Below are 13,766 nucleotides of genomic sequence, written 5' to 3'. Positions count from 1 at the left end.
TTTGTTGTTCGATCATATTTTTAGCCATTGCAGTACAATATATGAAATCTTGTTCAAAATTTCCAGAATTAATTAATTCAATCTGAGTTTGCAACTCATCATATTTAGCAGAGAGACCTTCGAAACGGCCAATCTTTAGTGACAGTTCGGCTAATTCAATGCTACTTAAGGTAGGTTGCCCTGTTATATTATTTAAATAATTTTTAAATTTAGTAATTTGACCCTTAATTATATATATAGTAAAACCGACCCCGCGGGTCGGTTGACGGCGGAAACTCGTGACCGCTTTTCTCATATGATTCTCATACAAGTCACTGCACTTTTTTGCTGATCGCACTCTGATGGATACGTGTTGCCTGAATCTGCCAATCGCCGCGCCACTAGAGATATCCAAGAGCCCTATACTGGTTAAATTTCTCGACCAGCCTCTTCTTTCTAGACTTTTAACTTTCAATATGAATATTAATGTGCCTTTATTATTTTAAGGTTTTAGTTTGTACTACATAATAGTTATATATGGGAAACCTGTTATTGGCTTTATTGTTTGTTAAACGCTCTATGTAATTTGTTTTAAGTATGTTAGCTGTTGGTTTTCATAATAAATAAATAAATAAATTAATGGAACTTCTTTTTAAAGTTAAGTCCCTTAAGGAAGAATCCTTAAATTCTGTCATTTTACTTATATGTACAACTTGGTCTAGTAAATTTGTATATAAGAGATATTTAAAAACTTGTCGAAACAAAAAATGAGATTTGACAAAATAATAAAAATCTCTTATCTGATACGCTCCTCAATTGGTGATAGATAGGAAGCCGGAGGCGCACAGCAGCTGATCTCTCGTACTGAAGAACGGCACCAACACCAAGCGTATCCTGGACAGCGACCCTGGAATAGTCGGCAAATTCGTTTTAATATTTGACCAATACAAGGCTAAAAGTAAATCAAATGTGTCTTGTTTTATAATATATTTGCACCAACTAATGTATTGACACGTAATGAGAGTTATTATGTGCAAAATTTACGAAAATCGTAATAATTTTAAAAGATAATTTTAAGAAACTGTTAATAATAGATTGTTATCGTATTTAAATCAAAGATTTTTAGTATCTAGGACTTATAAGTTTTACACGAACCGACACTTAGTCACAAGGTGAAAGCTATTTGAATTGATTTTGGGGAGAATATGGATAATTTGGTATAAGGATGTTGTTTAGAAAGTGAAGAGGAAATAGCAGGGCACTTATCTAGGGATTAATGCTGCGAGGTAATGCTTTTGCTGCGTCACTGCCCGGCGAGGTCCAATGTGTCCCGTCTTCCTGAATTACTCCACGGCCCGAACTACCCGTCGCAAGAACAACGAAGACGATGCTGTGCGATGACACGTAGCCGATGTTGAGCCTTGTGTTCGCTGGTACAAGTCCTTTGTTCTCACGCGAAGTCCAAAGTCCGGATGTACAATTTTGGGGATTGTACTGTCCTGTCACGGTCGCCAATGTTTCGTCTCGTAGGGAACGATATGGAATTTCCAAAAGAAACTCGAAAAAATGAATTTAGAAGATATAATCTGAATTATTACAATATTTAACTTGTGTTGAAGCGAAGTCGCAGTTAAAAGTATGACAAAAAACAAAATAATTTTCTACCGTCAATTCTACAATAATTATACATGACGTAAAAATATCTTAAATAATCAAACGCCTGATAGATAAAAATAGCAAACTAACTATCGGGCGTGAACATATATTTTAGCAACAATTACGTATATTATAATGAGTTACAAAACCTAAAATCTGTAAAAACTAAATAACGGCTGCTGCTTTAAGATAGCACATAAATTATTATTAAGCAGGGAAATGAAATAATAGGTGAGGTATTAAAAATAATGACTTGGCAGCTAATATTAATAGTGGGATATCAAATAATATATTATTAGAAACTATTAGCTTACAGATAAAAATACACTTTCGGTAAGTGATTTGCAAGCAGTTTTAAAAATAAAACGGGTCTAATAATTAAGTATCAGGATATCAGAATTCTTGTTTGTAGAATTGTAAATTAGTGAAAAAGCGACAAATGCGTTGGTTGTTTAACGTTGTTCGTGGCGGCCTAAAAGGAAGATCTTCCGACCGAGCGAGATAGCATGCTCAGTCAGGCCGAAGCCCACTGACGTCATTTCAGACGTTGTATATATCTTGCCGTTCTCCGAAACTTCGATAGCGCGATGCAGGAATGTTAGGCGAATTGTGGGTACCGCCACATCACTCCCCCCCGAAGACCTGTGGTATTCTTCGATGCGCTTGTGTTGTCAGGTGTGGGCCGAAGCTACGCGTGCAATGACCAGGAGAGGGACCCCGTGCTCTGCTTGCTGACCGGTCGTTGTAGCCTATGGCTGCCCCGTTCAAGCTAGACGCGGGTTCGACCGGCGCGGACCTCCAACGCGGCTTATGGTCGAGGCGACCCGGTTATGCTTGATGTCTGCTGACGTGGTGCGGAGGGGCGGGGAGTGTTGATGATGATTAATGTCCAGAAGGATGCGTGTTCTTGTCGGTGGTCACCAATTTAACGTTGCTAGTGGCGGCCGAAAAGGAAGATCTTCCGACCGAGCGAGGTGGTATGCTCGGTCAGGCCGAAGCCCACTGACGTCATCTCAGACGTTGTATATATCTTGCCGTACTCCGAAACTTCGATAGCGCGATGCAGGAATGTTAGGCGAATTGTGGGTACCGCCACAACGTTCTAGTGACGTCATTCACCGCTGTATTGCGGCCGCTGCATGACGGTACCGCTTTTCGAGGAAACCGCTTAAGTTTGCACTTAAACTTTGGTTTCTTCCAAAGCTCAAAATCGTGATTTTCATGACAAAATATTTTAAAAATCAAATCAAAATAAAAAATAAAAATTGTATACAGAAATAGTTGAGGTTTAGGCAAATTCTGAAAGAGGCACTACTAAAGAGTAAGAATTATTTGATACTTTTGGTTCATTTAATAATAAGTACTTAACTTAATATTATTGTTTTTACTTGGAAGTCGGTATTAATTATAATTTAATGTGATAAATATCATTTTATCAACAAATGAAAGCCCCATGTTGTAAAATTATAAAATTGTACACCAAATTAATAATTTCATAACATTTATTAATTCACAAATAAAAAAGTTTAGTACTTTATATTATTTTTTGTTTCTGTGTTTAAAAAAAAAACAATCATATTTTATCGACAAATTGGCCCTCAATTTTTTTTTCTCTCTCATGGTTGTAAAATGGCAGCCATTTTAGTTTTTCTCGGGCTTTCACACTAATCTGACCAGAACTGCTCTTGTAAACATTGTATGAAAATAAAAAAGGTCTTATTTGATAGCTAAATTTGTGGACTACGCTTACACAGGCAATATTTTATAAATTTCGTGGAATTAAAAGTAGAAAAACCCAAGTTGAAGAAAAAAAAATGGGTATTTTTTATTAATGGCTTTTTGTAAAAAATTAGCACATTAAACTGGTTCTTTTTTATTTTTAAAAGATAGAGGAAGTTTCATCTTCTAAAATTCTTTTACTTCAATGCTCTAAGTCAGATAGTTTAGAAGTTATAACGATTTTCTTATGATAAGGTGGTCAGATTAGTATGAAGCCAGAGATAAAAAAATTTTTTCAAAAGTTAGAGAAAAAAATAATTTGAAAGCAAATTTGTCACTAATATAAGCCGTACATCATGAGTTAAAAAAAAAATCTCCAACTTTTGAAAAAAAATAATTCTCTGGCTTCATACTAATCTGACCACCTCATCATAAGAAAATCGTTATAACTTCTAAACTATCTGACTTAGAGCATTGAAGTAAAAGAATTTTAGAAGATGAAAACTTCCTCTATCTATTTAAAATAAAAAAGAACCAGTTTAATCTGCTAGATTTTCCACAAAAAGCCATTAATAAAAAATACACATTTTTTTTCTTAAACTTGGGTTTTTCTATGTTTAATTCTACGAAATTTATAACATATTGCCTATGTAAGAGTAGTCCACAAATTCAGCTATCAAATGAGACCTTTTTTATCTTCATAGGATATTTACATGTGAAGTACTGGTCAGATTAGTGTGAAAGCCCGAGAAAAATAAAAATGGCTGCCATTTCACAACCATGAGAGAGAGAAAAAATTTTAGAGCCAATTTGTCGATAAAATATGCCATAGATCATGACATTAAAGGATCGGACACCGGTGTATGTGTATAATTGGAATCTCGGAATCGGCTCCAACGATTTTCATAAAATTTAGTATATAGGGGTTTTCGGGGGCGATAAATCGATCTAGCTAGGAATCATTTCTAGAAAATGTCATTTTCATCGGATACGGATCGGAGCAAAGCTCGGCCAAACAGCTAGTTATTTATAATAGGCATGATGACTATTTTTTTTCTTATCGTTAATTGAAAGACACTTAAAAAATAGAAACATCGTTGAAAGAATGACTCTGATAGCTTAAAAATTTACCAAGATATGACAATTCAAATATCTCATAAAAAGACCTGCCCGAAACGCTCCATACAAAGTGGTACGAAAGTATGACGTCAGTCTTTCGTAGTTTGTACGCATCGGGAGACAACTTTGTTTGACGGGTATATTAAATATTGCGTTTATGAAAGTGGTTTCATAACAAAAATTGCTTTTAATTGCATAAGTTATCGAATTGTATACAAATATTAAGAAATTTAATTGAAAAAAAAATCGACTTGAATATCCAACTTTGAAGGCGCATAACAAAAAAAATACAAATGCTATCAAGCTGAAATTTTGGGAACACTTTTTTTTACCGTGATTTCTTCATTTTACTAACAAAATTCGCTAATCTTTGACCTTGTCATCATCTCTATTATACTCGCAATCACTCGGTCACAAAATCATTCGTAGCCGCTACGACGCTACGGAGCTACGAGGCTACGCCATAGCACGACTCGACCGCTGCATACCGCGACCGCTCGCTCGCGAGAACAATGTGTAGGCGAAATGGCGCGGGCGGGAGACAGAGTAGACAGTATATCGACTTACGGTCGTTCCCAATATTTGATCTATCTCTGGTTTTGCCCTACTAGAGATAGGAATAGCTCAGATTACACATTAGAGACATATATTTTATGTCAATTGTGAGCTATTCCTATCTCTAGTAGGGCAAAACCAGAGATAGATCAAATATTGGGAACGGCCGTTAGAACTGAGGTTGAAATTTTTAAGTTTGACGTATTATGACAAAAATCGTCGCTAGGGTTGTTACCTACTAATTTAGTTGTTGTTTATATTTTGGCACATGCAAAGAAAACTGTCAGAATTCAATTTCAAAATCTTCATTTTAAAAATAAATAATATCAGCCAGCGCGCCAGCCCTTAACTTATCCTGGCGAAACCCGAAAGAAATGGCAGGTATTAATACTCGCCCGTCTCTTAGCAGTCGAAGTACTGGTAGTTATGTCTATTGTGCGGGAGATGTGCTACGCGCCACATAGCAACGAAACACAGAAGCTCAAGTATCAACACGCAGCATGCCAGCTCACCTACTGACAAGTTGTCAGTGTCAGTTGGTACTACTTAGCATTATAGGTTTATGGTACTACTCATAGACATAATATATACAGTCGTAAAGACCACCTGACAACTCGAAAATGCGTGACCATTTTTGATCTGTCAATGTGTGCGTGTGCTAGTGATGTATATTTTACTATCGATAGTATAGTATTTTGCTATCGATAGTATAGTCCGTTCGAGTTATTTTACCTGAGTTTCTATAAGAAATAAATAATATGCAACTTTGATAGATTTGTATTTCAAATTAGGTATCATACATTTTAATTGGCAAAAAAGGTGACGATTGAAAAGTAGATACACATTTTCTTTTGGAATGATTTTTCAATCGTCGGATATGTTATGACATGAGGTTCTTATAGGGGTAAATAATTTACACTTAACACATTATAAAGTTACTTATTTATTACTCAGGTAAAATCTATCTGGTAAATCAGTCCTTACATTGAAAGTAAACGTTGAAAGTAAACAACACACGTAGATAGTATATTATATTTTATTCTTAAATTAAATACATATTATAAAATATCATAATATTTTATTACAATTATTTTGAACCGACTTCCAAATAGGAGGAGTCTAGACGTTCGCCTGTGGATATATTTTTATGTATGTTCAACGATTACTCCGCCGTTTATGAACCGATTTTCAAATTTTTTCTTTTGCTGTACATTGTATTGTTCCGAGTAGGTATCATGTTCACAAAAGTGGTGGTCTGGTGATGGAAACAATGAGAAATCGAAGTGACTCCTTGATATTCAAATGGGAACATATGGTCCCAGAAAACGTTCAAAATCTTTCGATTAATAAATTTAAAAAAGTAGGCAAAGAACGTTTTGTGCCAAAGCCAAAATGATTTCATAATTGATGGCACATCTTGGGAGTAGAATGCTGAATGACTGCTTGCAAGGCTACTTCTACATGACTTACAATTATTATGTATCTATCTATGTTTACATTGTATAATTTTTAGTTACAGCATTGTAAAATTTGTTTTAAAAGATAAATTTTTTATCACTTTTTTTGGTAAAAAGTGGGCGTGCGAGTTTCTTACGCCGGTTCTTCTCGTCGGCTTAGTTCCCGAACCGGTGGTAGGCACCATGTATTCTGAAAATATATTTTATTTTAGATTTGTTCAGAAATAAAGCAATTTTGATTTTGATTTTTTAAAACACCAACTGTAAGTATAGAAAACGTTAAGGACAGCTAAAATGAGTAAAATTATTATTTTTAAACAAAAAATTAAAACCGACTTCCAAGGCAATGACAGGGCCAGGACGGCGGGTGGGACGAATTGGGTCTCCACCCCATTTCGACAGCTGGAACAGTCTCTCAGTGAATCACCTATCATGGCCATGCCATCAGATGCCATGATCAAGGTGTATAGCTTTTCGAAGCAGTACCAGGTTTTTATACCTTCCAGGGAGGACTGGGAAAGGAAAAATCCAATCGATGTCTGCCCTAGCGACATAGTTTGGTTCACGGATGGATCAAGGAAAGACAACCGTGCGGGAGCCGGAATCTACGGAGGCAGGCCACCAAAAGGCAAATACGCCTGTTTGGGGGAGTTTGCGACCGTGTTTCAGGCTGAAGTCTTCGCTATCCTCTGTTGTTCACTAGAAAGCCTGGAGATGGCCATAGTTAATAAAAACGTTTTTATCTTCTCCGATAGTCAAGCTGCACTTAAAGCACTGACTGCCGCAGAAGTCTCGTCCAAATTAGTTCTGGAATGCATTGAGACGTTAAACATGCTGGGAAGGAACAACAACATCCGCCTAGTATGGGTCCCGGGCCACAGCAACGTCCCCGGCAATGAAACCGCTCGAGAGTCTCATATATGGTCCAGAACCAGTCTGTGGTATAACTCCCAGTACCACAAAGCAAGTGCTCAAGGAATGGGGTCACAGACTATGCAGGAAGCAATGGGCTGAGACCCCTGGCCTTGAACACTCCAAGGCACTAATTCCTGACTTCAACAAGAAACAATCAGAATTAGTGCTCACCTTGGGTAGGAACCAATTAAGAATCCTTACCAGAAGCCTAACTGGGCACTGCAAGCTCAACAAACACCTAAACAGAATGGGTATTTGTAGCATAATGACTTGCAGATTCTGTGAGGAGGAGGATGAAACACCTATTCACCTTCTCCTCGACTGCCCTGCTCTACTACAGAGCAGGAACAGGCACCTTGGGCGCCACGAATACTCGTCCACAGAGGAAATTCGTGGCACCAACCCCAACCATATCGTTCAATTTATGAGCAGTATAGGGTTGGGGATGATACTCTAGTGCGAAGGAGTCACAATAGATCCTCATGGGTCGCAGTGACGTCAGGGCTACAGTGACCTGCCTTCTTTTTAAAAAAAAAAAAGGCAATGACAATAGTAATATTATACTTAAATGAACTAAAAAGTATTAAATAATTCTTATTCTGTACTCAGTATTAATTCTGTTCTCAATCTTCATTATTTTGCAATCGGTACCAGCTAACCTAATCGCCAGTTCTCTGACAGAATAGGTATAACAGCAACTTATATACTTAGGACTGGTACCGACTTCAAAATTATGAAGATTGAGTACAGAATAAGGATTATTTAATACTTTTTAGTTCATATAAGTATAATCTTAAATGAACTAAAAAGCATTAATTGCTTATAATTGCTTATTTTTAATAATTGCTTCAGTAACAAGTGCAACAGTATGTCAAACTTACTGGCACAAATAAAGTTGGGATAGCTCCTTTAACCAAAATAGTATTTATTCTAATTTTTCTTTAAAAATTTTCAATGAAATGTTTGCCTACATATTGTTGAATTTTTCTTGGGATTCCAACCAACACGCCCAATTAATTTCAGCCATTTTCCTCTTATTAGAGGATCTTGAGGGAATCTGTAAAACAAATGATTATGATATATAAATATAAACCTTCCTCTAGTTTTAGAGTCACTCTATATTATAGTTGTTATATTATATTAGCTATATTATACTATACTATATTATATTAGTTAAAATAAGATAATATGTCCTTTTTAGTCCGGCCGCACATTTTCCGAATTTCTGATCACAAAAATTCGGACGCCCCGCCCCGCTCATACATTTTGACACGTCAGAAATTCTTTTAGTATGATGGGTCTACAACAAAATGTATGAACAGAGTGCGTTCCGCCGGGCGTCCGAATTTTTCTGATCAGAAATTTCGGATAATGTGCGGCCGGGCTTAAGGTGATAAATATAAAGGTAAATGTTTTTTATTTTAGATTTATGTTATTGTAAAATATCGATAAGCATATCGATAAATTTGATTTAAGCACTAGCGTATATGTAAGAAATTTTGATGAAAAATTTTTCTTCAAAATTTGTGTAATATAGGAACAATAGTACCTTTAGTTACGCAAAATATGAAAGTAAAAGGGAGGATTCACAATATTTTATTTGAAATAGAGAACTAAAGACCAGAATATAGCAAAAATAAACACATCGTAGCAATTAGGACATGAAGATTAATTACGGGTGAAATGTATATTTTTCAGGATTATTCCTATGATTTACACTGCAATCACTCACAGCACAAGTTATTATTGTTATATATAATAGTATTTGTTGAAAATAACATACGATTTAAATAATAAATTGCAAATACCGAAAGGGCATAAAAACGATTGACGACTTTTGACGACCTGTCAAATAAAAGTTGTTACAATTTTCATTAGACTGCCTCTCTCTTTTCATCTTGTTATAATTCCATAAAGGATTTTCTTCTCTCTCGCACTCTTTGTTGGTCTTTAGCATTATAGGTTTATGGTACTACTAATATAATATGGACGTAATTTGCACGCCTCCGTGGTCTAGTGGTATAGAGCGCGGCTCTTGACTCGGAGGTCGTGGGTTCTCGATTCCCGCGTTGGAAACATGCTATTTCCAAGTTTGGTTAGGACAATGCAGGCTGATCACCTGATTGTCTGACAAGTAAGATGATCCATGCGTCGGATGGGCATGTAAAAAGTCGGTCCTGCGCCTGATCTCTCGCCAGTCGTGTCGGTCGTCCGTCCCACTGGGTTATGAGAGTAAAGGAATAGAGAGTGCTCTTGTGTACTGCGCACATACTTGGACACTATAAAATTACTCCTGCGTAGCTGGCCTGGTTTCAATGAAACCGGCCACCGTCACCGAAACCGGTGTGGGAGCTATTATTATTATATACTTAATATATTCTGTGGTGTCAGTGACAACTACACTACTTTAATTTGTGATACGACGACCTTTGCATCGGTTTTAGACATAATTGAATGAACCGAATTCGGGAATTCATTTTCCTTTGTTTCATTACAGCACGCCGTAATGAACTTGTAAAATTCATACGCCGCGGCGTATGAATTTTACAAGTTACTTAAATAAATGTATTATGCGATTAAATACAAATGTTTACCTATATTTTAATCGTCATTGTTTTGTTTGTATTATTTCCTCCTTCTCCTCGCGTCGTGTTCCTCATTGCTGAGGGTCGTGATTCCCCTTTTGGAGTTTAGTGACGACCACATTACGCCATCTGTGACGATCCTTGGCAGAATGGAGAGCATCGTGGAGGCCGGTGACTAGAGTTGTGCGCACTTGATCAGGCCACCTAATAGGGCTTCGGCCTCTTGGGCGGCGACCGTCAACTTTGCCAATAATTATTTTTCTTCATTAGTGCCTTTTTCAAAATTCGACTAAATCTCAACGAATTCTGTACTAAATTTTTATTTGTTTGAAGTCAGTACCGACTGAGATACTGAGATACTTGACATAGAACTTAGCCAGTACCTACTTCAAAAGAATGAAAATTGAGTACAGAATTCGTTGAGATTTAGTCGAATTTTGAAACAGGCACTAATGAAGAATAATAATTATTTCATACTTTTTAAGTACCTATTGGAAGTCGGGTTCAATTTTTTGTTAAAAAATAATAATACCCAGGTACACATAATTTATTATGTAACGTATCTGTTGAAGGGACATAGATTTGAATAGATCAATTAAAGGCATGTTATGTGGTGTTTTACAATAATTGTTTTCTTATGAGGTTTTTGTTTCGAGTGTTAAAACCTGATCGTTTTTGAATAAATTTAGATCATACAGTATCAAGTGTTGTATATAGGGGTGCCACACTATTGGAGTATGAGTAGTATTTAATCGAGTGAATGTAAATTACAGTTTTAAGTGCTACTACGAATAATAAAAACTACATATTTAAGTGTCAAAATTACTAAATTTGGGTTATAGAATTACTATTTGAGCGACTGACTGTGAGTGACGAGAAATTAACAGAACAGCAACTTACAAATTCTTTATTTGAGTTACTTAAAATTCAAAATGAGCAGCTCCATAATATTTGAGCGACCTAATATCTGTTTGAGTGTGAACATTACGTCCTGCATTTTTTTCAATATTTGGCAAATGTATTTTTTATACAGAGCGGCTTTTTATCTTAAATGAAGTGTTTCGAATACAAAAACCACTTTGAAAAATACTTTAATGAGCAGAGTATAATGAGCTCACATTAAAACAAAAAAAATGAATATGAAATAACTATTTGATGAAACACTTTTAATCAGGGATCCCTAGAACAATTTTTTTTATTACTATCAAGCAAATTTGTAGAGAGTAGCTTCATTTGGATAAGAGGAACAACAATTCTATATGTGAAAAAAGTGGTAGCTAACAGAGATAGAAAGGATTTCATGCTTTGATTTGATGATCCCAAAATATGTATTGTTCTATTTGTAGGAACTTAAATTATATAACGTTAAGGGAGATCGTTTAGAATCATGCCCAACGATTTAGGGGGGGAGGGGAGGAGGGGGGGGGAGGTGGGGGGAGTAAACCCCGTTTATATATAAAAATTATTAATAAATTATACAAATTATAATCCTTAGCGGAACCTCAAAGAAATGGGTAAAAATTTTAATGGCGACCTATACCAAAAAAAACAACTGGCTTCATTTATGAGTCGTCGGAGCTCCGCTATACGGGGCTCCTACTTCTGGGTGGTTGATAAAAAAAAACACGATGGCTAATATAAGGCGGGAGCTTCGCTGCGCTATGCTCCCGGCCGCCTTAGCCATCTAACCTAACCCAAAAAGTCGTATTGGTCCGCAGCCCAACTCACGGGCGTTGCAGTCAGGTGAGACTGCAACGATTCGTCGCCCCGCCCCATTCGAATTCGCACGCATTTAACAATATGTAGTTTTCATTATAACACATATCAAAATATATAACACCCCTCTTTTTTGTCGGGGGTTAAAAATATAAAGCCTGAAATAGAATATAAGTAACCAATTATCATTAATAAAGCAGCTCACAAAAGTTTGCTCAAAGTGAACTTTTTAGTAGCTCGTAATAAATAACCTCACTTAGAAAAATTTAATCTACAGTGTGTAACAAAAATAAGTGATAATATTTTAGGGTGTGTACGTGTTCCTTGTAGACAGTTCACTGTGAAATTAGCAGCTCTGAAAGACAAAAAATTTTTTACACTTTTGTATGGGCAAGGGTCCGAGCGTCACGTGTTTCCCCATACAAAAGTGAAAAAAAAAATTGTCTTTCAGCGCTGCTACTTTCACAGTGAACTCTCTACAAGGAGCACGTACACACCCTAAAGTATTATCACTTATTTTTGTTACACCCTGTATATTTAATATTGAAGTTGCCCGCTATGTATTTCCTGTCGTTCACTTAGTAATACAGTCGCTCGGATAGAATTTTAATATCTGAAATAGATTAATCGCAATCCACATTTTGTAAGCTCGTTCTGGATTTTATTATAAATCAATATTAGTCGTTAGTTTAGTTTATTTTTCGCTTAGTCAAATTAATACCGCTTATGTTATAAGTTTGACGTGTCTGTCTGTCTGTCTGTCTGTCTGATTGTCTGTGTGTGTATCTGTCCGTGGCATCGTAGCATCCAAACGGGTGGACCGATTTTTTTTCTTTGTTTGAAAGCTGACATGATCGAGAGTGTTCTTAGATATAATTCATCATCATCAGCCTGTTCAGTGCTGAACAATCAGGGTTTATCTGGTTCATGAAAGGCCGTTGGTAACTTGTAGTCGTTTGATGGGTTTTATATTTCATTATAGTTCGTGACATTTGTGAATATACATTAAACGTATACACATAATAATGGAAAGTTGACCTGGTGCTGCAGCATCACCTGGTAATCAATAGGATATCCAACTCCTCGCCAACTTAGAGCAGAGGTTTCGTGTTTGGGCTCATTTTAATTTCGACAACCAGTAAGAAGTAGATAAACAATAAATATTTACATGCTGCTGCTGCAGCATCACCTAGATTCTATAGGAACCGAGCTTCGTATGAACCCAAAAGGGGAGGTTTCATGTTTGGGCTCATATTAACGGCCTCATCAAAAAGGACATTGATATTGATAGAATATGGTAATTATGAGAATATGATCGTGTTGATAGGAATTATTCTGCACTATTTAAACCAACACAAGTTTAAAAAGTATGAAATAAAATTAAATTAAGAAATTTAAAAAATCCCCCGCCAAACAACTTTAAAAAGTAATGAAATAATAATTGAATTAAACAATCACCAAGTACTTTAAAAACGATCGTAACCAATTGACTTTTCTTATAGGAATCTATGATATTCAGGACGACCGCCACATGATGCTACAAACGATATTGTGACGATTAGTACGTAGTAAAAACACATTTATATTTGTCTACTGATTCTTATATTCATGTATTTAATATTAAAATATTTATCACTTATATACCTGAAAGTATAGAATGTCAGTTTGGTATAGAAATGGTATAATATGTACAATGTATTTTAACGATTATTACCTAAATGATATCAGTTAACTATCTACATTCTACGTCTTTTCGTAAATAAAAGGGCAAACGAGCAAACGGGTCACCTGATAGAAAGCAATTACCGTCACTCATGGACACTCGCAACATTAGTAGAGCTACAGGTGCGTTTAAGAGGGTGATGAGGTTGGTATATTTTTTGCGTGGAACGAGTGCGAAAAGTTGCAGGTAGTATAATTCCAAACAATTCCTCAGAGCACTCCCCGTGATACAACCGGTGCAGAATACAGTGAAAAGCCACGTGTGATTTAGTTTACTCATAAAATATATAATATAAGACATCTCTTTTTAGGGTTCCGTAGTCAACAAGGAACTCTTATAGTT

This window comes from Aricia agestis, chromosome 3 (genome assembly GCF_905147365.1).
Source record: "Aricia agestis chromosome 3, ilAriAges1.1, whole genome shotgun sequence".
Lineage (NCBI taxonomy): Eukaryota > Metazoa > Arthropoda > Insecta > Lepidoptera > Lycaenidae > Aricia > Aricia agestis.
The sequence above is the reverse complement of the archived record's forward strand: the minus strand, read 5'-3'. Positions refer to the sequence as shown.